The 25,291-nt window shown below is 40.7% G+C and overlaps 1 long non-coding RNA gene across 1 annotated transcript; it reads right to left on the bottom strand.

Moving 5' to 3' along the window:
* Nucleotides 1–230: 230 nt before the first annotated feature.
* On the bottom strand, nucleotides 231–11,507 carry LOC129532680 (uncharacterized). The gene is made up of 3 exons (XR_008678521.2): nucleotides 11,290–11,507; nucleotides 9,093–9,861; nucleotides 231–288 (listed from the first exon to the last, which is right to left on the bottom strand). It is a non-coding gene; the product is annotated as an uncharacterized lncRNA (long non-coding RNA).
* Nucleotides 11,508–25,291: the final 13,784 nt, after the last annotated feature.

The raw sequence follows: 25,291 nt of genomic DNA, 5'->3' as shown, positions 1-25,291 counted from the left end.
CAGTGATTTAAAACACAAAAAATTTCTTTGCTGATCATGCCTCATAGCTATTGTGAGTTGTCATTCTCAATGAGAGATTCAGGCTACTTGAGAAGGCTGATCTTAGAGGTGGTCAGTTGTCACAGTAGAGGAAAAGAGAATGTGGCAAAACATACTTTGACTCTTAAAGTTTCTATCCAGATATATTATGAATCATTGGCCAAAGCAAGTCACGCAGCCACACTTACCATGGAAGGTGTAGAAAATAAAATCCTACTACGTGCTCTGAAGGAAAGAGTGCTGGAACATCTGTGAAACAGAACATTTGGGAAAAGTTTTAATGAATACCTAGAGCAGACTGTGGCTTAGGTCTTCAAAGCATGACCAGTAACCTTGACTTTGTATTTTTATGTGATGGAACTTACAAACTTTTCACAAGGAGCCTATTTTAAGTGAGCATTTCAGTGAAATGTTAAAAGGTATATAAGAAAGTTCATTTTTTACCGTTCATTTATAATCCTGAAAGTCATAATGCCCAACAAGTATACTAATAATAACAATAGCTAACATTTATTGAATACTGACTACATTTTGGGCACTATTCTAAGCACTTTACTTGTATTACCTAATTTTATCTCACAATACCCTTACTGAGAAGACACAATTATTATCCCAATTACAGATAAGCAATTTGGGACACACGTAATTTTTCCAAGGCCGTACAGCCAGTACACGGCAAAGTTAAAAATATCAAACCAAGCAAAATATTTCCAGAGTATGGCTGCTTAATCACTTATTATTTGCATAATTAATAGCAAATAAAAATAATACACATTTAATTGAAAAGGCATTTTAGTAGCTGAGCAAATGAAACCAAATTACAATGATTTGATGTTTCATTTTCATTGCTATCAACATTGCAACATTCACATACTTCTAATACCACTGGATGTTTTTACTGAATTGTTATATCTCCTTTATCCATGACATAATCAGGAACTAGATATTAATATTTTAAAACACCACTATTAGATTTAAGTCCTTAATCCATCTCGAGTTGACTTTTGTATAAGGTGAGAGAAAACGATCCAGATTCATTCTTCTTCATATGGCTTGCCAATTATCCTAGCACCATTTGTTGAATAGGGTGTCCTTTCCTCACTTTATGTTTTTGTTTGCTTTATCAAAGATCAGTTAGCTGTAAGTATTTGGCTTTATTTCTGGGTCCTCTATTCTGTTCCATTGGTTTATGTGCCTATTTTTATACTATAGTCACCATGCTGTTTCGGTGACTATGGCCTTATAGCATAGTTTGAAGTCAGTTAATATGATGCCTCCATGTTTGTTCTTTTCGCTTTGGCTATGTGGGCTCTTTTTTGGTTCCATATGAATTTTAGGATTGTCTTTTCTAGTTCTGTGAAGAATGACTTGAAACCATAAAAATTCTAGAACATCAAAAAAACCCTTCTAGACATTGGCTTAGGCAAAAACTTCATGACCAAGAACCCCAAAGTAAATGCAACAAAAACAATGATAAATAGATGGGACTCAAACTAAAATGTCTCTGCACAGCAAAAGAAACAATCAGCAGAGTAAACAGACAACCCACAGAGTGAGAGAAAATCTTCACAATCTATATATCCGACAAAGGACTAATATCCAGACTCTACAGGGAACCCAAACAAATTACCAAGAAAAAAAAATCCCATCAAAAAATGGGCTAAGGACACGAATAGACAATTCTCAAAAGAAGATATACAAATGGCCAACAAGCATATGGAAAAATGCTCAACATCACTAACGATCAGGGAAATGCAAATCAAAACCACAATGCGATACCACCTCACTCCTTTAAGAATGGCCATAATCGAAAGGTAAAAAAAAAAAAAAAAAAAAAAAAATAGATGTTGGCAGCAATGCAGTGAAAGGGGAACACTTTTACACTGCTGGGAATGTAAACTAGTACAACCGCTATGGAAAACAGTGTGGAGATTCCTTAATGAACTAAAAGTAGAACTACCATTTGATGCAGCAATCCCACTGCTGGGTATCTACTCAAAGGAAAAGAAGTCATTATACGAAAAAGATACTTGCACACACACGTTTATAGCAACACAATTTGCGACTGCAAAAATATGGAACCAGCCCAAATTCCCATCAATCAATGAGTGGATAAAGGAATTGTGAGATATATATACACACACACACACATATATACACACACACACATATATACACACATACACACACACACACACACACACACATACCATGGAGTACTATTCAGCCATAAAAAGGAATGAAATAATGGCATTCACAGCAACCTGGATGGAGTTGGAGACCATTATTCTAAGTGAAGTAACTCAGGAATGGAAAACCAAACATCGTATCTTCTCACTTATAAGTCGGAGCTAAGCTATGAGGATGCAACGGCATAAGAATGATATAATGGACTTTGTGGGCTTGGGGAAAAGGGTAAGGGGGGTGAGGGATAAAAGCCTACAGACTGGGTACAGTGTATCTCAAGCAGCAGGCAATTCCTCGGGTGATGGGTGCACCAAAATCTCAGAAATCACCACTGAAGAACTTATTCACGTAACCAAACACCACCTGTTCCCCAAAAACCTATGGAAATAAAAAATAAATTAGTAAATCGAAAGAAAAAAAACACTTTTTCTAAAGGAACTCACAGCACCAGAGGCATGTGATATTTTATGTAAAATTTACCTTATGGACTATAAGATTCTAATTCCTTCAGATCAATGTAATGAACTATTTTTGCTAAACTACATACAGCCACCTATACTCCTCCACTACTTTCTTCTGGAAATTACCCCTTCCCATCCTCTGCCCCACTCTATCAAGATGGTAAACTCTAGACTAATCATCTTGCACAAAGTATCCCCTGGCTTCAGTTAATTGGTCCAGGAGAAGATATGTAGGCCAATCACCTCCCATGACCTGTCCTGGCTAGCAGATTGGTTCTAGGGTAAGCATAGGATCCAAGCTGACCACTTAGGGTCCTTCACCAGGGATTTGGCCGATGAAAACAAGGAAGGTCAATCTCTTCCCAGGTGACTGAAATTATAAATGAAAAACTCAGATAGGTTAACAGCCATGTTTCCTTCCCATGTGAGCAGAGTACGCCAGTTGAGACAGTGAGAAAGAAAGAAATGAAGTACAAAATAAAGATAAAGACACAGAAAGGCAAAAGGTGAAGTCAGAGGTCTGCTGAACATTGGCAGCCCAGCCCCACTTCTGCTCTTGAGATCTTTGAAACACCACAGCATCTCTGCTCCAACCACTGTTACTTGGCTTTCTATCATTTGCAACCAAAATAGTTCAAATTAAGGTAATCAATTTCTCAAATTCTTTATCCAACTGGAGTATTAATTAAAGATTTAAAAAAGAACATATGTGCAATCATGGTTCTTATGATTCACCAAAGGAAATAAAGTGATCAAAACTGAACAGAAGGTTGAAGGGATTTCATGATGGATAATTACTCATATAACGCAACCACAAGAAAAGGGGTAATTCCGAGTTTTCTCTAATTTTTGCCTGTGCTGGATAAAGAAGCCAGAATCCACATGGTATCTACTGGTTACAAAGAAAGGAGCAATAATAGGATAAAAATAATTGGAAGCATGGTATCAAATGAGTTGAAACCCAATTTCTGCATCCCTGATGGGTGGCCAAATTTTAGGGACACCCCTTTTCCAAAGCTCTCTTGTAACATTCTCATACCTTTGAGATTCTGATAGGATCCTACCTTCCCGGGCTAAAAAAATAAATTCCTCCTCAAGACACTGATTATGGAAATGGTCATCAGAATTCCTCTCCATGATCATGAGACACTAGAATTTGGAGGGGGGCCAGCTTCACTTAAGAAGGTGTTTTTCTAACCCCCTTCTCTTTTAACCCCCTAAATTCTCCTGATAGCCATTTTGACAATGTTTCAAACTGAACAGATTTTTAAAGTAAAAGGAAAGCATATTATATCATCATTATCAATTCAATCAATCCTTAATTATTTGATGGGAATAAAATGTGAATTATGTCAAGCAGCAGATAATTACAATTTAACTCTTAAACTAGTTTATTTGCTTTGTGGATTTTCCAAGATCTCTTCCCCACCATCATACCACAGGATTCTAGGTTATAAAAGAAGTATCAAGTTGGAGGAAACTTGGAGCTAGGAATAGAAGAGTTTTGACTGTCAGTAAATATGGGAGTGGGTGTATCTCAATATCAAATATACATTATTTTTAGGTAATCTGTCTGTCTTTTTATGTGGATAACTAAATAATTACTAGAACTAGCTTTGTAATGCGGTTATATACTCAAGATATATACATACACACGCACACCTTCACCAAACTGAGAAAAGCTTCTTTTTATGTTTGACTCTCTATTGGTACACTTTAGTAAGAAATGATATGAAACAAGAGAAAATGCTAGCTCCTATTTTATGAGGAAGAATTCTATCTTAGCCTGGATTCCCCCAAAGCAGAGCCTGAGGCAAAAACTTCCTTCCAGATAGTTTATTTTGGAATATGCTTCCCAGGAAGCAAGTGTACAGGACAGGGAAAGCAAAATAGGAAGAAGGCAAAGCTGATACAGGGATATATTACTGAGTTGGCCACTACTATGAGCAGCCAGTGCTTGGTCTACCAGGATGTGCCAGAGTCTTGTGACCTGCATCTCAGAAGCGTCCATCCTGGGGACAAAAGAGGGAAGGATTTATGTGTCTCCTCCTTTCTCCCACTCAAGGATTTACTCCCCTAAAGTTTTAGAAATTTGAATATCTGTAAGTATGGAGCAGAATTACATGTCTGTGGCACCAGCAAGCCATAAGGCATGAAACTAGAGGTATATGGCCATGGCGTGAGCGCATTGCAAGTCTCAGTCTAATTGTACCTGCATGAAGCAGATTCAGTTCTGCAGGAACTAGTAGTCATAAAAGTAGCTTGGTTAAGAAGTAAGCCTGAGAAATAGACAAAGTTGTTCAATATAAATAAATAAGGTTGAAATGAATCAAGAGATTCATTTCAAGACAGCTGTTAGGAATTTATCTTATGTCAAAAATGCCATACCTCTGCTCGCAAACATGCACCCATCATCACTGTGTTAACTAAAGAGGGAAGAATAGTTTTCTCTGTATCATCCCTGCCACCAGAGAAAAATGTAGCAGCTCTCATCTAGCACAAGCTTTTAGCATCTGAGAGTGACAAAGACAGATGGCATATTTCTGAAATATAATTTGATTGTTTGGTGGGGACTTGAAAGAGTATCTTGGGTTCAACAAATACAAGATCACACATGGCTAAAAAATATTCAGCAGCAAACTAAAAACAGAATTTAAAAGCTCTTGAGTAATTATTATTTTGCATGAAAAGTAACTAATAGTCTCCAGGTCAAACCATCCTCAAGGCTTAAAAGCAGCAAGACTCCCATGGGTTTGGCTTAAAATGATCCATGGACCTCATATTTATGTGCATACCCCATAAGAGAGGTACAAAATTAGATAATGTCCCCTATACAAAAAGGAGAATTTGTCTTAAGACAAAATCCACTCAAAGCCTCAATATAAAGAACAAAGATGTGACCAAAAGAAAGTTTAAAAAATTGTTCGTCTTTGCATTTATTCATTTGATCCTTGCTAGTCTTGGCATAAGCCATGACTCTCTGTGAATGAGCCCCTAGAGGAAATTGGGCTATGGTGTTCAGGAAAACAAGGCAACTGGCAGACCTAAGAGAAAGGATTATATTTCCCATAGGATTCCCATGGGAATTTGAGGCTAAACTCTTGGCTTATTTCACTGCAGACAAATATTTTATATATAGTGATCCAAAAGCTCTCCTAGTTGACTCACCAACTTGAACCATGAGCGTCTTACCCCAGGTGAGTCCACATTCCTCAACAGGCTGACCACACACTGGAGCCACAAGATTCACTGCGAAGTGGGCAGCAAATGCCAATAATGTCAGGCTAGTAGGCAGAATTTCCATGGAGAAAGTACTTTATAAATGCTAATGTAGTTATCTTAAAAAGTTAACCTGAAGTTTAAAAAAAATTGTCCTCATTAATCATATTCACTATTAAAACTAAGCCATGAGGCTTAATGCCTTGGGAAAGGAGGCAGAGCCACCTAGAACAAAGATGTCTGCAGATGAACAGGAAGAAGGGAATGCCTTAGGGGGTATCCCCAACAGAGAGGGCAGGTCATACCCCATCTGGAGGGGAAAAAAGATTGAGAAGGAAAGAATGTAGGAGGAAGGGTTTGCTTGGTCTCATAAGGGGCCAGTGCTCCCACCCCTCTGCTCCTTAGCTCAGGCAGCAGGAGTGGACGATGAAAGGACAGAAATGCAAGATACAGAGAAGGTAATAAAAACAGGATTCAGACATGCCCACAGGCCAATGAGGGGCACAAAAATTGTAGCTGAGAGTAAAGATTACCAGGCTGGAAAAGTAACTCCATGGACATGGGCCATGGAGTGGACATCCTTGGCAAGGATACTGGATAAGGCTTAGCTGAGACTTGAGAGCTGAGGACCTAGGAGAGGACCTGTTCTCCTAGCAAGGCCTAGGAAAACCTAGATAGAACTGAATCAGCAGCAGTCCTAGCCATCAACTTCTGCAGTTGAAGCCAGCAGGGTATCCAGGGAACAGCAAGAGCATAAAGCCCTCTTCTCCCCTCTGCCACAAGGATAAATGAGCTGCCCTCTATGTCGAGATACTGTGTTGTCCAGGGAAGAAACTCTGAGAGCTTGAATATGCATATAAAATGAGACTGTTACCATTAATTGGCACATTTTAAGTTCCCTGGCCAGCCTCTAATGAGATGCAGACTTGATGGCCAAGTGAAATAAATTATAGAAAATAATAGTATAATACATGCACATCTGAATTGTGTCTTTCAGAATAAGTTATGCTGAGGTCATAAACTGTGTCAAAATCTCAGTAGCTCAATACAATATGTTATTTCTTGCCCATAGAAGATGTGTATCTCACATCAGCAGGTCTACGGGTGGGGACTCTCTGCTCCATATTGTCCTCGCTCTAGCACCCGGACTGTTGCAGTCTCTGTCATCTAGAATATCTCAGCTTCTGATAGCAGAGGAAAAGGAGTGGTGGGTCATAACACCAACACATAACACCATAAATACTTTGGTTCACACATCACTTTTGCCCACAACCCAGAGGCCAGACTAGTTACATGACTCCATCCAAACAAAAGATGGAAGGGCAAGAGTAATCTCCCCTGAGCTGAGAAGAGAAGTGAACAGGATAGGGTAAGCACTAAAAGCCTCTACCACATAAGCCAGAGACTTACCCTACTACATAAATTATTATTCTGTTTGAGAGTTTGAGTTACACAAAATTCACATGATCTCCCAGCAATCAAAATGTAAGTTCTCCACCTCTGACCCAGGTCATCTTTTTCCTTTCTCTTTCTTTTTTTTTTTTCTAAACTTCTCTTGGAACTGGTCTGGACTTGCTCATCCCTAACCCAACCTCCCACTGCTACTTTCCTTCCAGATCTTGTCAACAGTGCCTCCATGAGGTGATCCATTCCTAGGAAAACTAACTTCTCTATCCTTGGTTCTCTCACTTTCCCTGACTCCCAAATACTTCCCAGCCTTTATCAAGTCAGCCTGGACCCTACAATGCTCTCATAGCACCCACCTTGACCTTGGATGCCTCTGCCCCTGCAACCACTCAAACAGCCAAATCCCAACACTTGTAGGAACTTGATAGTCCAACGTTCTAAGGTTCCAATATACAGAGGCTGATAAAAGTCACATAAAAATCATATAAAAATCAATAAAGCTCTGCCTTAGCTGTATGATACTTTGAAAACTGCAAAACTCTGGCCCATTCGAACAGCATTAAGCATTGAGATCAACATTAATATTTTATGACCTAGGCACTCTTTATTTTTAAAAAGGTTTCTTCCTGCTTGGTGTCATCTTGTTCAAGAGGGTTAGTAGGGAGCCTAGAATTTCCTCTGATGGGACTGTATATGGGCAAAGCCAGAAACATCACCCTGATGTTTCCACTCATAGCATATTCACTACTTGGGAATTAGAAATCATGTCAAATATTAATAATTCCCCAAATTTTATTCACATATTTGTGTTCACTTTGTCCTGAACCTTTATAACACCAATAATGTCAATCATTTTTCTCTCAGTCTTTATCTAGAAATTCTGAATCTTTTCAGCTTGTCATCTAACAGAGACCAAACCACCCATCACTTCTAAAAATGGGTCCATGGCACTGACTTTGTATGTGGAGAAAGACAAGCTTGTTTCCCTAGATCTCAATCTACAGAGATAAAGGGTATGATTTAGTCTGATTCTCTTTGCACATGCCTTGAGGGAAATTGGTAGATGTTAAGCAAAGGATATGATAGGAGAATTCACTAGTATTTGATCAGGGAGGGGGTCAGCTTTATAGGAGAGCTTCTCTCTGCTCTCCTGTGGGTGACACCTGCACATTCTCAAGGGCTTTCAGTAATTGTTTGCATCTCCACAATATGTCACTTCCTTGTGCCCTTGTGAGAAGCTTGTCATATAGCAACACTCTGTACAAATGCTGTCCTAATGAAACAGCGAACCTGAGATACAGACAGACCTTTTGCAAAGCAACATTTTCATGGTCTGCAGAATAGGAATCCAAAAATTTAAAAAAAAATTGTAAAAGGGATATTTCTAAAATCAATGTAAAAGTTCTTACCTCACCCAGTCTCTCAGAGGTGTTTATCTCCTCTCTACTTTTCAGGCAAAAGACTGCAAATCTAACAGTTTATGCTCGTGATAGTCACTAAATCTTTGGCAGATTTTATTTTTGCAAAGATGGCTGCACCAATCTGTATATCCCATCTACATGCTCTGCTTCCAATGTGGTTGACGCTCGTGCCACTGAAATGTGGAACCTTTATTGCTTCCACTGAACCTGGGTGAGCTTGAGACTGCCCCTACCAATTGAGGACAGCAGAAGCGATGCTGTATGACTTCTGAAGTTAGGCCATACAAAGCACACAGTGCCCCACTGGCTCTCCTTTACGGCACTCACCCTTGAAACTAACCCTTTAGGGCACACTCACCTTTGGACTAACTCGCAGCATGGTGACAAACTAGTCCAAACTAGTCCATGCAGAGAGACCACATGAGAAGCCCACGTGGAGAGGAACTGTGGCTCCATTTGGCACCTAGAAGCAGCTGCTGGTCAAGTGAGTGAGTGAACCTTCAGATGATTCTAGTGCATAGCCCTCCTGTCTTCCATCTGATGACCAGGCATTGTGGAGCAGGACAAGCCATTCATGCTGCGCTCATTCCAAATTCATTACCCACAGAATTACGGAGTATAATAAATGTTTTATTCCATTAAATTTTAGGGTGATTTGTTATGCAGCCACAGTAACTGGAACAAAACATTTCCGGGTATTTCATCTCTCGTTTCATCTTTATATGACTCTTAGGGTGACTTTTTCAAACAACCTGAAAATTATATGATTGCATCTAGGATAGTGGGAAGATAATTTCTGCCCATTCACTCAACAAAATAGGATTTTGCTTCTCCAGTTATAAAATGAAGGCAGTTCTCAAGGTCACAGATTAACAAAACAGTCAAAATGTTTCTTCTCTTTACTTTTCACAAGAGCGCGGAAGTTTTTTGAAATAAACTCTGTTCCTCACATTGATAAAGCCCTAGAGTCCAAAGGAAATATTTGTTTTTGTGCCTCCTTGGCTTCCTCTTAACCTACAAAGAGTTGAAGAGTGGAGAGTACTTTCAAAAAGAGATCAACTATAACTTCAGTGCCCAATAATCTGTGAGAGATCTGGAACAAGTGGCCTGCAGGGCTGGTTTTCATCCTAAAGATAAAATGATAAGAACCTGTTTAGTAAGGAAAAGAGTGAGTGAGTAATAAGCTAGAAATATAATGAAAATATTAAATGGTAGTAAGAATAAAAGCTCTCCAATAACTTTTGTGAAAACCTGAGTGACAGTTTTTATTTTAACTTACATTTTATCAGTTCCAAAGAGACTCTAACTAGACTTCCCTTTTCTGTCAACACACCCCCACTCTAGGTATGCTTATCTAGCCTTTAGCTTTGAATCTCTCTTTTCTGACAATTCCTCAAATTTGCATCTTCAGCCCAGACTTTGTTCCAGACACTAGACTCATATATTCATCCACCGACCCAACATCTCCACTTTATGTCTAACAGGCATCTCCTATCAACTTGTCCAAAAATGGATCCTGTTGTTCCTTCCCAGACCTGTTCCTCTCCCTGCCTTCCCCATCTCAGTTGATAGTGATTCCACCCCACTGACTCAGGACAAAACCCCCGACATCTTGGTCACTCTTTCACAAACCACAACCCATCTCTCAACAAATCCTATTGGCTCGAGCCTCAAGTCGTATCTAGAATCCAACCACCTCCCATGACCTCTTCTACTACTAATCTGGTCTAAACCAACACAATCTTTTGCCTATGTTACTGCAACAGCCTCCTACCTGGTCTCCCTGCTTCCAGCCTTGCCTTCCTATGGTCCATTCTCAACCCTGAAGCCAGAACGATCCTTTTAAAAATATGAGTCAAATTAATGTGCTTTCTCTGCTCAGAATTCTTTAATGGCTTTGCATCTCACTTATAATAAAAGCCAAATTGTTTTAAATGTCAAATAAGGCCCTCCATGATTGGCCCCTCTCACGCCCCACTTATTCTTCTTCCCCAGCTCACTGTGCACTAGGGTCACTGGTTTCCTGACTATTCCTATAAGATGCCTCCTGATGTAGTGCTTTTGGACTTGCTCTTCTCTCTGCCAGGAACACACCCTCTCCCAATCCGCTCCACATCTGTGTGGCTCATTCCTCACGTCCTTTACCTTATCATTTCCCCAAATTAATTAAGGCCTTCCCTCACCACCCAATTTAGAAGAATAAATACCATGTTCTGTCACTGCAGGTTCCTCTTCCCTATATTATTTTTCTCCAAAGTACTTATCGTCCCCAACATTAAATAAGTAAACGGATCTGTTTGTTCATTCACTTATTGTCCATCTTCCCCATTTAGAATGTAACTTCCATTAGAGCCGGAATTTTCTGGTCTATTTTGCATATTGCTATATTTCCAGTGCCCAGAATAGTCTCTGGCATATATAAATGGCCAAAACAGCACAGATCTTTTCATGAGTAAGGGAACAACAAAGGAGCCATTGGACCATAGTCAATTCACAGCCAAGCACTACCTGAGCAGGCAACAGAAAACATATGGAGAGCTTTGGAGAATGCATACATGTGTCCAGCCTGTTCCTGGTTCCCCAAGTTGTACTGGAAATTCTCCTGGGTGCAGAGCAGTGGCAGCAAACTTGAGGGTCTTTGGTCACCCTTGTCTCTACCTCAGGGGATTGATTCATCATTGCCTCATTAAAAGTGCAAGCTTTGGTGCCAGTCTGGCTTCATCATCTACTAACTTTTTGGGAGATTCTGGACAAGCTAGCCACGTTGAGTTTTGGTTTCCTTATCTGTAAAATAAAGATAATGCCAGCTATTTTTCATAGGAAATGCAATGAAGATTAAGTGAGCTAATACACAGAAATAAAGGGTAAATAAATATAAACTGTAATTGTATAAGAGAAAAACCTTGACTTGAGCCTACTAAGCACCGATAGTCATACGTTCTTTGTAATTGTTGGATACGTGCTCAGTCACAAATGGACAAACGACAGGTTGGTTACTACTATAAGATTTATTGGCCTAAAAGAGGAGGGAATTGATAATTTTTTAGTGCCCACAAGTGGGGTTACTTCATATACATGATTTTATTTCATGCTAATAAAAAATACTTGTGAGGTAAATATAACAATCACTTTAAAGTGATGTGTGGTTCAGAGAGTTTAAGTAACTTGCTGAAACTCACATGGTCATGTAGCTAAGAATTACAAAGCCATTTCCTAAACACCAAGCCATTCTTTTAGACTTTTAAAATTAACCTCTCTACCCATGATTTTTCAATGTGTTAAAGACAGCTATTCTACATAAAATGTAAATGGAAGGAACATTATAGTAGAAAGTAAAACAAAATAATTAGTAGAAAATGGGAAAAGTCTTATACAAAAGAATACATGCTGTCTGATTCCATTTACATGAAATTCCACAACAGATAAAAGTAAGCTATAGTCATAAAATCAAAATAGTGATTGCCTCATGTGGATGTTTTGGGGACTGGTTGGGAAAAGGTGAAAGGAACGTACTGGTGAGATAGAAATCTCCTATATCTTGATAGTGGGTTATAAGAAATCTCCTATATCTTGATTGTGTATGCATTTGTCAAAATTCATCAGACTGTATACTTAAGATCTGTGTTTCACTGTACATAAATTGCATTTAAAATTTACAAGTTTAAGTCAGAAAGAAAAATGAATTTTAGACTTGGAACCCAACTGAAAACTAATATCACTATTTATTATGATGACGGAGGTTTGGAAATCAAACTCATCTTTGAGATGAAGTGAAGTACACAACATTAAGTAACTTTTATGTTCCATACAACCGGGAGTGATGGAGCTTGGATTCAAACTCAGCCACGTGATTTACCACCTCAATACAGCTGTCTCTGAAAAGGACTTGTCATGACAATGATAAAGCTGAAAAGGGAAGATTTTGGTTCATTTGTTACAAATATATACCAAGTTTTCAGCCTCAGTGTCATGTGGATAAAGAGAATATATGAATCCTAAGTAGCCCATCTAGACTTTATTCAAAGAGGTACCTTAATAGGAAATTACAAGGAAAGCTAATAATCTGCAGAACCATAGGGGTAGAAAGAAAAATGAGATTTTGACTCCTAAGCCCCAACACATTTCTTTATATTCATATTTGACCTTGCTTAAATAAAAAAAAATTAATCTTATCTTTACAGGAATAAATGAAGTAAACATATGCCTTTGAATTGTAACAAAGAATGAACTTTATATTGAATAACCACCATAACCTAGATTAACTCATTTCAAATGAGCTCCATTTAAAACTAACATGGAAGCTTTAACCATATTGTATGTGGCCTATTTTTAATGCATCTCTCTATAGACAGTAGTTTTTATTTAAGAGAGAGAAGCAAGAATAAAAGTATTCCAGAATAGTTAGGAGCCTTATGGTACATTATTTCCCAATAGTCCTTTTATTTAATGATTGAATTCTCTGTATCTTCCTTAGTAAGGCAAAATCCTAGGCAATTTACATTCACACAACCAAACAGTACATAGCCAACTTAGCATGCAGAGGGTTGCAAAAAGCAACTCTATGGATCAGGTAAGACATTAACCACCATAAAGAAACAACAAAAAATAAATAACAGAATCTTGCTTACCACACAGGCTTCTAACTGTAAAAACTTTCTTGATATTTATCTTGAATGAGACTATAAACAGAAAGACCTCTAAAGAGAAAAGCATTGATTTGGGTATAACTTTCATTGAAAGTTACATAATATAATTAATGGTAATACTGAAGAATCTAATTGGTGCATAGAAGCCAAAACTTCTGCAAAAACCCTAGACTACATTTCACAGGAGTTCAAGTCTTTTATAGGAGACCTTAGAACAGTGCTGCCCACTAGACCTTTCTGTGATCAGGGAAATGTTCAGTATCTGCTCTGTCCAATACAGTAGCTGCTAACCACATGTGGAGTTGAGCACTTGAAATGTGCCTCCTGTGACTGAGGAACTAAATTTTAAATTTTATTTAATTTTAATTAATTTAAATTTACCTGCATGTGACAGCTACTATATTGGACAGTGCAGCCTTACAATAGGTTCAAAAAAATAAACATTCAAAACTGACCTAATCTTTTTTTAAAAAAGCCCTGCTTATTCTGCCATTTCCCAAACTGACTTCTGAACATTAGACTTACGCCTGCATGGTTTAAAAAATCTTATTTGTTGTAGATACCTGCTGTTCCTGAGGGGGGACCTTACAGCCATGTCTGATAAAAGTTTGCCCATAATAAAATGGATTGTGACATTCAGAAACACTCTTACTCCTTCCCTTGACCCATGAGATTCCCAGAGCATAGCCTACAAAGTTGATGTATACCTTTATCTAATTCTTGGATTTTGAACCAAGAAAATAACAAGGTTTCCTGGTGGGTTTCTTAAGGAAAAAAAAAAAACTAAAAAGGTCTGACAGTCTGGCCTCCCTTTGGCAAGAACTTATTTCTCTTACTAGCACATTTCTTCCATGTGTTTTGCTCCGCCACATGCTGTAATGCTATAGCATTATAATCCTCTAGATTTCTACCATCTCCCAAATATATGTAGTCATTGGTGGAAACCAATCATGGAATCTATGTAGTGAAATTCACTTCAACTAACCAAAGCATTAAGCTTTGATTATGAACAAGGCCATAAATGTAGCTAGAGATAGAATGTGGATTTCATGTAATCCACTAGTAATAACTGCCAGAAGCAGTTGTTAATAAATTAATAATGTCCTGAGATGCCTTGACGTACATTTAGGCTTAGTGGAAAATCATATTGTAATCATATAGTAATATCTTCCATGGGCTCACAAATAGGGATTTGTGGCTTCTGTGCTGTGTATCTGCCATCCCTCTAGAAGGCAATGTAAGGATACACAACTGAGTAAAACGGAATCTAAATACATTTGCCATTAAATATCCTACAATGGAGCATGGTAGGTACAATAGGAGAACAGAGATAATAGAGATCAGTTGCAATTGGAAATATTGTGAATGGCATCATGGAAGAGGTGGCATTTCAGCTGGGTCTCCAAAGAATGGTGGATTGAGGAATAAATAAGGAGAGCAAAGGCATTGCCAGCAATAACAGACACAGGAATGCACAGCATGTCAGAGGAAGGGCAAATGTTGTGTGACAAGGGCAGAGAGGGATTACACTAAAAGATAATACTAAAAAGGTAACGTGGAGACAGATCCCAAAGGCACTGCATGCCATGCTTTGGAGATTGTTTTGTAGCGATAGGCAGCCAGCAAAGTTTTTGAGCAAAATTCTAGCATGGTCAAATCTGTATTTCAGGAAGATAAGTTTGGCTGCCATAAGCAGGATGGATAGGTGAAATAAGATGTCAAAGGTAACATGTTATTCTATTAATTTATTTATAATATGAGCTTCACAAATTTCTAAATTTGGGTTGAGAAGCCTTACTATTCAATCACTGTTGGTTGCTATTTCAACAACCATTTTTTCGTCTTTATTAGTTTATAAATTCTTAATCTTGTTAAGACAGCAAAATGAACAACAAAATTCACCTTACTTTAAAGACATCTTGGCTGACTCTCTTTTCAGACTCAGCCCACCTGCACCCAGGTGAAATAAACAGCCATGTTGCTCACACAAAGCCTGTTTGGTGGTCTCTTCACATGGACTCGAGTGAAATTTGGTGCCGTGACTCGGATCGGGGGACCTCCCTTGGGAGATCAATCCCCTGTCCTCCTGTTCTTTGCTCCGTGAAAAAGATCCACCTACGACCTCAGGTCCTCAGACCGACCAGCCCAGGAAACATCTCACCAATTTCAAATCCGGTAAGCGGCCACTTTTTATTCTCTTCTCCAACCTCCCTCACTATCCCTCAACCTCTTTCTCCTTTCAATCTTGGCGCCACACTTCAATCTCTCCCTTCTCTTAATTTCAATTCCTTTCATTTTCTGGTAGAGACAAAGGAGACAGGTTTTATCCGTGGACCCAAAACTCCGGCACCAGTCACGGACTGGGAAGGCAGCCTTCCCTTGGTGTTTAATCACTGCAGGGATGCCTCTCTGATTATACACTCACGTTTCAAGGGTGTCAGACCACACAGGGACGCCTGCCTTGGTCCTTCACCCTTAGTGGCAAGTCCCACTTTTCTGGGGAAGGGGCAAGTACCCCTCAACCCCTTCTCTCCTTGTCTTTACCCCACTCTGCTTTTCTGGGGCAGGGGCAAGTACCCCTCAACCCCTTCTCCTTCACCCTTAGTGGCAAGTCCTGCTTTCCTGGGGCAGGGGCAAGTACCCCTCAACCCCTTCCCCTTCACCCTTAGCGGCAAGTCCTGCTTTCCTAGGGGGCAAGAACCCCCCAATCGCTTATTTCCGCACCCCAACCTCTTATCTCTGTGCCCCAATCCCTTATTTCCGTGCCCCAACCCCTTCTCTGCTTCTGGAGGGCAAGAACCCCCTACCCCTTCTCCGTGTCTCTACTCTTTTCTCTGGGCTTGCCTCTTCACTATAGGTAAGCTTCCACCTTCCATTCCTCCCTCTTCTCCCTTAGCCTGTGTTCTCAAAAACTTAAAACCTCTTCAACTCACACCTGACCTAAAACCTAAACGCCTTATTTTCTTCTGCAATGCCGCTTGACCCCAATACAAACTCGACAGTAGTTCCAAATAGCCAGAAAACGGCACTTTCAATTTTTCCATCCTACAAGATCTAAATAATTCTTGTTGTAAAATGGGCATATGGTCTGAGGTGCCTGACGTCCAGGCATTCTTTTACACATCAGTCCCTTCCTAGTCTCTGTGCCCAGTGCAACTCGTCCCAAATCTTCCTTCTTTCCCTCCCACCTGTCCCCTGAGTCCCAACCCCAAGGTCGCTGAGTCTTTCTAATCTTCCTTTTCTACAGACCCATCTGACCTCTCCCCTCCTCGCCAGCCCAAGCCAGGTCCCAATTCTTCCTCAGCCTCTGCTCCTCCACCCTGTAAACTTTTTATCGCCTCCCCTCCTCACACCTGGTCTGGCTTACAATTTCATTCCGTGACTAGCCCTCCCCCACCTGCCCAGCAATTTATTCTTAAAAAGGTGGCTGGAGCTGAAGGCATAGTCAAGGTTAATGCTCCTTTTTCTTTATCCCAAATCAGATAGCGTTTAGGCTCTTTTTCATCAAATATAAAAATCCAGCCCAGTTCATGGCTCATTTGGCAGCAACCCTGAGACGCTTTACAGCCCTAGACCCTAAAAGGTCAAAAGGCCATCTTATTCTCAATATACATTGTATTACCCAATCTGCTCCCGACATTAAATAAAACTCCAAAAACTGGAAGCTGGCCCTCAAACCCCACAACAGGACTTAATTAGCCTCACCTTCAAGGTGTGCAATAACAGAAAAAGTTGCAATTCCTTGCCTCCACTGTGAGACAAACCCCAGCCACATCTCCAGCACACAAGAACTTCCAAACGCCTGAACTGTAGCAGCCAGGTGTTCCTCCAGAACCTCCTCCCCAGGAGCTTGCTACACGTACCGGAAATCTGGCCACTGGGCCAAGGAATGCCCGCAGCCCGGGATTCCTCCTAAGCCGCGTCCCATCTGTGTGGGACCCCACTGAAAAATCGGACTGTTCAACTCACCTGGCAGCCACTCCCAGAGCCTCTGGAACTCTGGCCCAAGGCTCTCTGACTGACTCCTTCTTGGCTTACCGGCTGAAGACTGATGCTGCCTGATTGCCTCAGAAGCCCCGTAGACCATCACGGACACCGAGCTTTAGGTAACTCTCACAGTGGAGGGTAAGTCCGTCCCCTTCTTAATCAATACGGAGGCTACCCACTCCACATTACCTTCTTTTCAAGGGCCTGTTTCCCTTGCCTCCATAACTGTTGTGGGTATTGACAGCCAGGCTTCTAAACCTCTTAAAACTCCCCAACTCTGGTGCCAACTTAGACAACACTCTTTTATGCACTCTTTTTTAGTTATCTCCACCTGCCCAGTTCTCTTATTAGGCCGAGATATTTTAACCAAATTATCTGCTTCCCTGACTATTCCTGGACTACAGCCACATCTCATTGTCGCCCTTCTCCCCAACCCAAAGCCTCCTTCGAGTCTTCCTCTCATATCCCCCCACCTTAACCCACAAGTATAGGACATCTCTACTCCTTCCCTGGCAACCGATCACATGCCCATTACCATCCCATTAAAACCTAATCACCCTTACCCTGCTCAACGCCAATATCCCATCCCACAGCACGCTTTGAAAGGATTAAAGCCTGTTAACACTCGCCTGCTACGGCATGGCCTTTTAAAGCCTATAAACTCTCCTTACCATTCCCCCATTTTACCTGTCCTAAAACCAGACAAGGCTTACAAGTTAGTTCAGAATCTGCGCCTTATCAACCAAATTGTTTTGCCTATCCACCCCGTGGTGCCAAACCCATATACTCTCCTATCCTCAATACCTCCCTCTACTACCCATTATTCTGTTCTGGAATCTCAAACATGCTTTCTTTACTATTCCTTTGCACCCTTCATCCCAGCCTCTCTTTGCTTTCACTTAGACTGACCCTGACACCCATTAGGCTCAGCAAATTACCTGGGCTGTACTGCCACAAGCCTTCACAGACAGCCCCCATTACTTCAGTCAAGCCCAAATTTCATCCTCATCTGTTACCTATCTCAGCATAATTCTCATAAAAACACACGTGCTTTCCCTGCTGATCGTGTCCGATTAATCTCCCAAACCTCAATCCCTTACAAAACAACTCCTTTCCTTCCTAGGCATGGTTAGTGCGGTCAGAATTCTTACACAAGAGCCAGGACCACATCCTGCAGCCTTTCTGTCCAAACAACTTGACCTTACTGTTTTAGCCTAGCCCTCATGTCTGCGTGTAGCGGCTGCCGCTGCTTTAATACTTTTAGAGGCCCTAAAAATCGCAAACTATGCTCAACTCACTCTCTACATTTCTCATAACTTCCAAAATCTATTTTCTTCCTCACACCTGACGCATATACTTCTGCTCCCGGCTCCTTCAGCTGTACTCACTCTTTGTTAAGTCCCACAATTACCATTGTTCCTGGCCCGGACTTCGATCCGGCCTCCCACATTATTCCTGATACCACACCTGACCCCCATGACTGTATCTCTCTGATCCACCTGATATTCACCCCATTTCCCCATATTTCCTTCTTTCCTGTTCCTCACCCTGATCACGCTTGATTTATTGATGGCAGTTCCACCAGGCCTAATCGCCACACACCAGCAAAGGCAGGCTATGCTATAGTACAAGCCACTAGCCCACCTCTCAGAACCTCTCATTTCCTTTCCATCGTGGAAATCTATCCTCAAGGAAATAACTTCTCAGTGTTCCATCTGCTATTCTACTACTCCTCAGGGATTATTCAGGCCCCCTCCCTTCCCTACACATCAAGCTTGAGGATTTGCCCCCACCCAGGACTGGCAAATTAGCTTTACTCAACATGCCCCGAGTCAGGAAACTAAAATACCTCTTAGTCTAGGTAGACACTTTCACTGGATAGGTACAGGCCTTTCCTACAGGGTCTGAGAAGGCCACCACAGTCATTTCTTCCCTTCTGTCAGACATAATTCCTCAGTTTAGCCTTGCCACCTCTATACAGTCTGACAGCAGACCAGCCTTTATTAGTCAAATCAGCCAATTAGTTTTTCAGGCTCTTAGTATTCAGTGAAACCTTTATATCCCTTACGGTCCTCCATCTTCAAGGAAAGTAGAACAGACTAAAGATCTTTTAAAAACACACCTCACCAAGCTCAGCCACCAACTTAAAAATGACTGGACAATACTTTTACCACTTTCACTTCTCAGAATTCAGGCCTGTCCTCAGAATGCTACAAGGTACAGCCCATTTAAGCTCCTGTATAGATGCTCCTTTTTATTAGGCCCCAGTCTCATTCCAGACACCAGACCAACTTAGACTGTGCCCCCAAAAAAACTTGTCATCCCTACTATTTTCTGTCTAGTCATATTCCTATTCTCCGTTCTCAACTACTCATACGTGCCCTGCTCTTGTTTACAGTGCCAGTTTACACTGTTTCTCCAAGCCATCACTGCTGATATCTCCTGGTGCTATCCCCAAACCGCCACTCTAAACTCTTGAAGTAAATAAATAATCTTTACTGGCAGGACTATGCTCCTTAGGCACTCTCTAATCAGATGTCCTAGGTCCTCCTAATTCTTAGACCTTTTATGCCTGTTTTTCTCCTTCTTATTCCATTTAGTTTTTCAATTCATACAAAACCGTATCCAGGCCATCACCAATCATTCTATATGACAAATGTTTCTTCTAACATCCCCACAATATCACCCCTTACCACAAGATCTCCTTTCAGCTTAATCTCTCCCACTCTAGGTTCCCACACCGCCCCTAATCCCTCTTGAAGCAGCCCTGAGAAACATCGCCCATTCTCTCTCCACACCACACCCCAAAAATTTTCGCCACCCCAACACTTCAACACTATTTTGTTTTATTTTTCTTATTAATATAAGAAGGCAGGAATGTCAGGCCTCTGAGCCCAAGCCAAGCCATCGCATCCCCTGTGACTTGCACGTATATGCCCAGATGGCCTGAAGTAACTGAAGAATCACAAAAGAAGTGAAAAGCCCCTGCCCCGCCTTAACTGATGACATTCCACCATTGTGATTTGTTCCTGCCCCACCTTAACGGAGTGATTAACCCTGTGAATTTCCTTCTCCTGGCTCAGAAGCTCCCCCACTGAGCACCTTGTGACCCCGCCCCTGCCCACCAGAGAACAACCCCCTTTGACTGTAATTTTCCATTACCTTCCCAAATCCTATAAAACGGCCCCACCCCATCTCCCTTCACTGACTCTCTTTTCGGACTCAGCCCGCCTGCACCCAGGTGAAATAAACAGCCGTGTTGCTCACACACAAAAAATAAATAAATAAATAAATAAATAAATAAAATAAAATAAAGACATCTTATCTCAGAAAGATAAGGGCCTTTCACCTTACCTCAAAAGTTGAATCATTATTGGCCTCTAAAATCCATTGCCCAGCCAAGGCAGGCACAGTGGTTTATGCCTGTAATCCCAGCTCTTTGGAAGGCTGAGGCAGGAGGACTGCTTGAGGCCAGAAGTTTAAGATCAGCCTGGGCAGCACAGTGAGGCTCTGTCTCTACAAAGAATTTAAAAAATATTAGTTAGGTGTGGTAGTGTATACCTGTAGTCCTAGCTACAAGGGAGGCTGAGATGGGAGGATCGCTTGACCCTAGGAGTTTGAGGTTGCAGTGAGCTATGATCACACCACTGCCCTTCAGCCTAGGGACAGGGTGACACCATGACAAGCAAGCAAGAGAAAGAAAGAAAAGAAGAGGAGAGGAGAGGAGAGGAAAGAAAAGGAAAGAAAAGAAAACAAAACAAAAAAGAAAAGAATCCATTGCCCTTTGCTAGTGATTGATTTGGGAGAGTCTCATTTCTGGCCAAAGAAACATTAAGTGAAATCTTCTGGAAGGACTTTGGATATGGCTTTTCCCCCTGATAAAATCATAAATGGAAAAGAGACCTATTCCTTCTTACTGCCTAGAAAACACCTATGTGAGGATGTGATGTCTGGAGCAGTGGCAGCCACCTTGCAACCATGAGACAACAAACTAAGGTTGAAAACATAACACATAGGAAAATGGCAGAAGGAAAAGATAACAAAAATATGGGTCCTTGATACATATATATATATTTATATTATCATATATATTTATATTACATATATTATTATATATATATATATACTCCTTGGCAAAAGGAAACACCTAAGATTTGTAAGCTTTAACCCATATTCACCCTGGCTCTTTGCTTGGCAGCATTTTTCTGACCACAATGCAAGGAGATGAAATGTAAGCTGAGAGCATCAGAGAGAACAAAGGGCATTAGAGAGAATAAAGTTGACTGGCTATGAAGTAGGTAGGGGAAAGTCCGTGTGGGTCTTCCTTGGGTTATTGGTTGAAGGCTAGGCTGCACATGTCTGGGGAAAGACCCAATGATATCTAATAGAGAGTGGCTGCTACAGGGATGTAAATTGAAGTTTGAATTAGTCAAGGTTCTCCAGAGACACACAACAAATAGGATGGATAGATAAATAGGTAGATGGATGGATAGATGATAGATAGATAGATAGATAGATAGATAGATAGATAGATAGATAGACAGACAGATAAAGAGGAGGTTATTAGGAGAATTGGCACACACAATTCTGAAGGCTGAGAAGTCCCATAACAGGCTATCTACAAGCTGGAGACCCTGGGATGCCATTAGTATGGCTCAATGCAAGCCTAAAAGCCTGAGAACCTGGGGGGCCACTGGTGTAAATACTGGAATCCAAAAGCTGGATAAGCCTGGAGTTCTGATGTCCAAAAGCAACAGAAGAGTATATCCTAGCTCCAGGAGGACAGAGACCAATTTATCTTTTCTGTTTTTGTTCTATCCAGGTCCCCAGCCAACGGGATTGTGACACTCCTTCCCCTACCACACACACACACACACACACACACACACACACACACACACACACATTTAAAGTATATATCTGAAAGAATCGAAAGCAAGGACTTGAGCATATATTTGTACGTTTGTGTTCATAGAAGCATTATTCACAATAGCCAAAAGGTGGAAGCAATTCGTGTTGCTTCCATCAATAGATGGTAATTCAATATTGTTGCATCCATCAATAGATGAAAGGATAAACAAAATATTGTATATACATACAATGGAATATTATTCAGCCTTAAAAAAAAAGAAATCCTGGCTGGGCGCAGTGGCTCAGGCCCATAATCCCAACACTTTGGGAGGCAAGGCAGGCAGATCATCTGAGGTCAGGAGTTCAAGACTAGCCTGGCCAATGTGGTGAAACCCCGTCTCTACTAAAAATGCAAAAATTAGCTAGGGGTGGTGACGGATGCCTGTGATCCCAGCTACTCAGGAGGCTGAGGTAGGAGAATTGCTTGAACCCAGGAGACAGAGTTTGCAGTGAGTCAAGATCGCGCCACTGCACTCCAGCCTGGGCAACAGAGCGAGACTCCATCTCAAAAAAAAAACAAAAAAAAAAAAAACAAAAAAAAAGAAATTCTGACACATTCTATAACACGGATGAACCCTAAAGACACCATGCTAAGTAGAATATGCCAGCCACAAAAGAACAAATGCTGTATGATTCCTCTTAAATGAGGTCTTATAATAGTCAAAATCATAGAGAAAGAAAGTAAAATGGTAGTTGGCAGGGTTGAAGAATTGGGAAGTTTGTGTTTCATGGTACAGTTTCAGCTTAGGAAAAAAACCGTTCTGGAGATGGGGTGTGGGTAAGGGTTGCACAAAAATGTAAATGCACTTAATTCCACTGAACTGTACACTTAAAATGGTGAAAATGATAAGTCTTGTGTTACATATATTTAGCCACAAAATCTGGCACTTATAGTAGCACTAAAATGTGATTGTGTATCTATATATAATTAAATATATATGTATGGACTAAATTCAGCAAAGACATATATACCAAAACGTATAAAACACTGCTGACAGAAATTAAAGAAGACCTAAGTAAAAGCAGTAAAAAGAATAATGTTGGAACCTCATCCTACCTGATTTCAAAACTTATTATAAAGGTACAGCAATCAAGACAGTGTGGTATTGGTAGATATAAAAATAGATTAATGGAACAGATTAGAGAGTCCAGAAATAGACCACACATTTATTATATTCAATTGATTTTGAACAAGGAAGTTAAGGTAATTCAATGCTGGTAAATCTGAATAAGTAGTTTGAAAAATATGAACATTAGCTGAATTATAAACCTAAATGCAAAAGCTTCTAGTGTCTGCAATGCCAAGGAGAAGGATATGAGTCCTAGTTATCTAGACCCAGTCAAGACAAAAATAACTAACCCAAGTTTCGACAGCCATAACTATCAGCACCAAACATGAACAGAACACTCAGGGATGGAGCCTGAAGCTCAAGTGCAAGTGGCAGCTGGGACCAAGCACTCTCTAGCTAAGACCAGAGATGATCCAAGAGAAACTGAAGGGACATCTTTTTCTCTCTGAGACTATCATGCCACACAAGTGACATTTTTTCTTTATTATACCCAAGTAGCATTTTGGAGAGGAAAAGAGGGATGAAGAAGAAATCTGAGATGCTGAGCATTTACATGAAGGGGCCACGTGGTAGAGTAACAGAAATGGCTACTGCCATCCCTTCTTTGAATCTATGCCCTTTGTAACATGACTTTGCAGCTCCTCCCATTGGGCAAATAATCCAGCAGACTGAATAGCAAGAGCAAAGGCCCTAAGGCAAGAAGGAGCTTGGCCGTGTTGAAGAAACACAGAGAAGGCCAGTGTTGCCGAGAAGAGGGTCAGGGGAGTGATATAAGGTGAAGTCTGAGAGGTAAGACAGCAACAGAACACATATAGCTATAACACTTACAGCCTTTCAGACTAGGAAATCCCATTAACAGCAGAAGGATCAAAATGTAAACCATGGTAGCCTGCTCTCCCACCGCTGTGTACAGCTGGACCTATTGTTAAAATATTAAAATGCTTTCATTCCAGTTGGTAAATAGCTATTGTGCTGATCTCCCCAAAGTGTCCCGACAGTCCTGGCCAATGAGGCCCCTCCACCAGGACACTAAACCTCCTATGATCCTATAATTTAAGGTTTCAGGGCACATAGAGGCCTCTAACACTCTGATCAAGTGTCATGGCCATATAAGTGATTAAGGATTTCCAACATCACTCCCAGGCAAAAGGCAGAGCATTTCTTTATCTACATCTTAATGAAATTCTGAACAAGCATTAATTCATTTAATGAATAAATATTCATTAAACTCCAAGTATGGGTCAGGAGGTATTACAGGCATTGAGGATGAGTGAGAGTAAACAAACCAGTTTCTGCCCTCGTAAAGCTTAGAGTGTAGCATTCAGGCAAATTATTGCCTTCAGGTAGCAACTTTTAGGCAGTAGTTCTCAACTTGGACTCCAGAATGCCGGCTGGGTTTGGTGGCTCATGCTTGTAATCCCAGCACTTTGGGAGGCTGAGGCAGGAGGATCACTTGAGGTCAGGAGTTTGAGATCAGCCTGGGCAACATAGCAAGAGCCCATCCCTACAAAAATTAACAACAAATAATGAAAAAGTACTGATGCTTGGGTCCCATTTCCAGAGGACCTGATTTAATTGCTCTGAGGTGTGGCCAGGACATTAGAAGTTTTTTAAGTTCCCCAGGTGATTCAATGTGCAACCAGGGCAAAGAACCTCTCTCTTAGAGACATGTGATGTGATGTGGATAACAGATTGAATTTTTAGTAGAATCTACAGATGTAAACCAACGGTTAAGTTTTCGCTGCATGTTAACTAATAAAAAAAATCAAGATGAAAGTGATTTCTTTAAAGATATTTGTCAAAGAATGCTAAAGGCTGTCTTTGGAGAATGGTGTTCTGTTAAAAGGGCAGTCCTGCCCCAACATTAGACAAGCCAACTAATTGTATTCTGCCAATATATAGCAGAACTCTGGGCTTTTTGAAATTGAATTCCTCAAGAGAAG

The sequence above is a fragment of the Gorilla gorilla genome, chromosome 2, assembly GCF_029281585.2.
Source record: "Gorilla gorilla gorilla isolate KB3781 chromosome 2, NHGRI_mGorGor1-v2.1_pri, whole genome shotgun sequence".
Classification (NCBI taxonomy): domain Eukaryota; kingdom Metazoa; phylum Chordata; class Mammalia; order Primates; family Hominidae; genus Gorilla; species Gorilla gorilla.
Note: the sequence above shows the minus strand (reverse complement) of the source record. Positions and strands in the feature narration are given on the sequence as shown.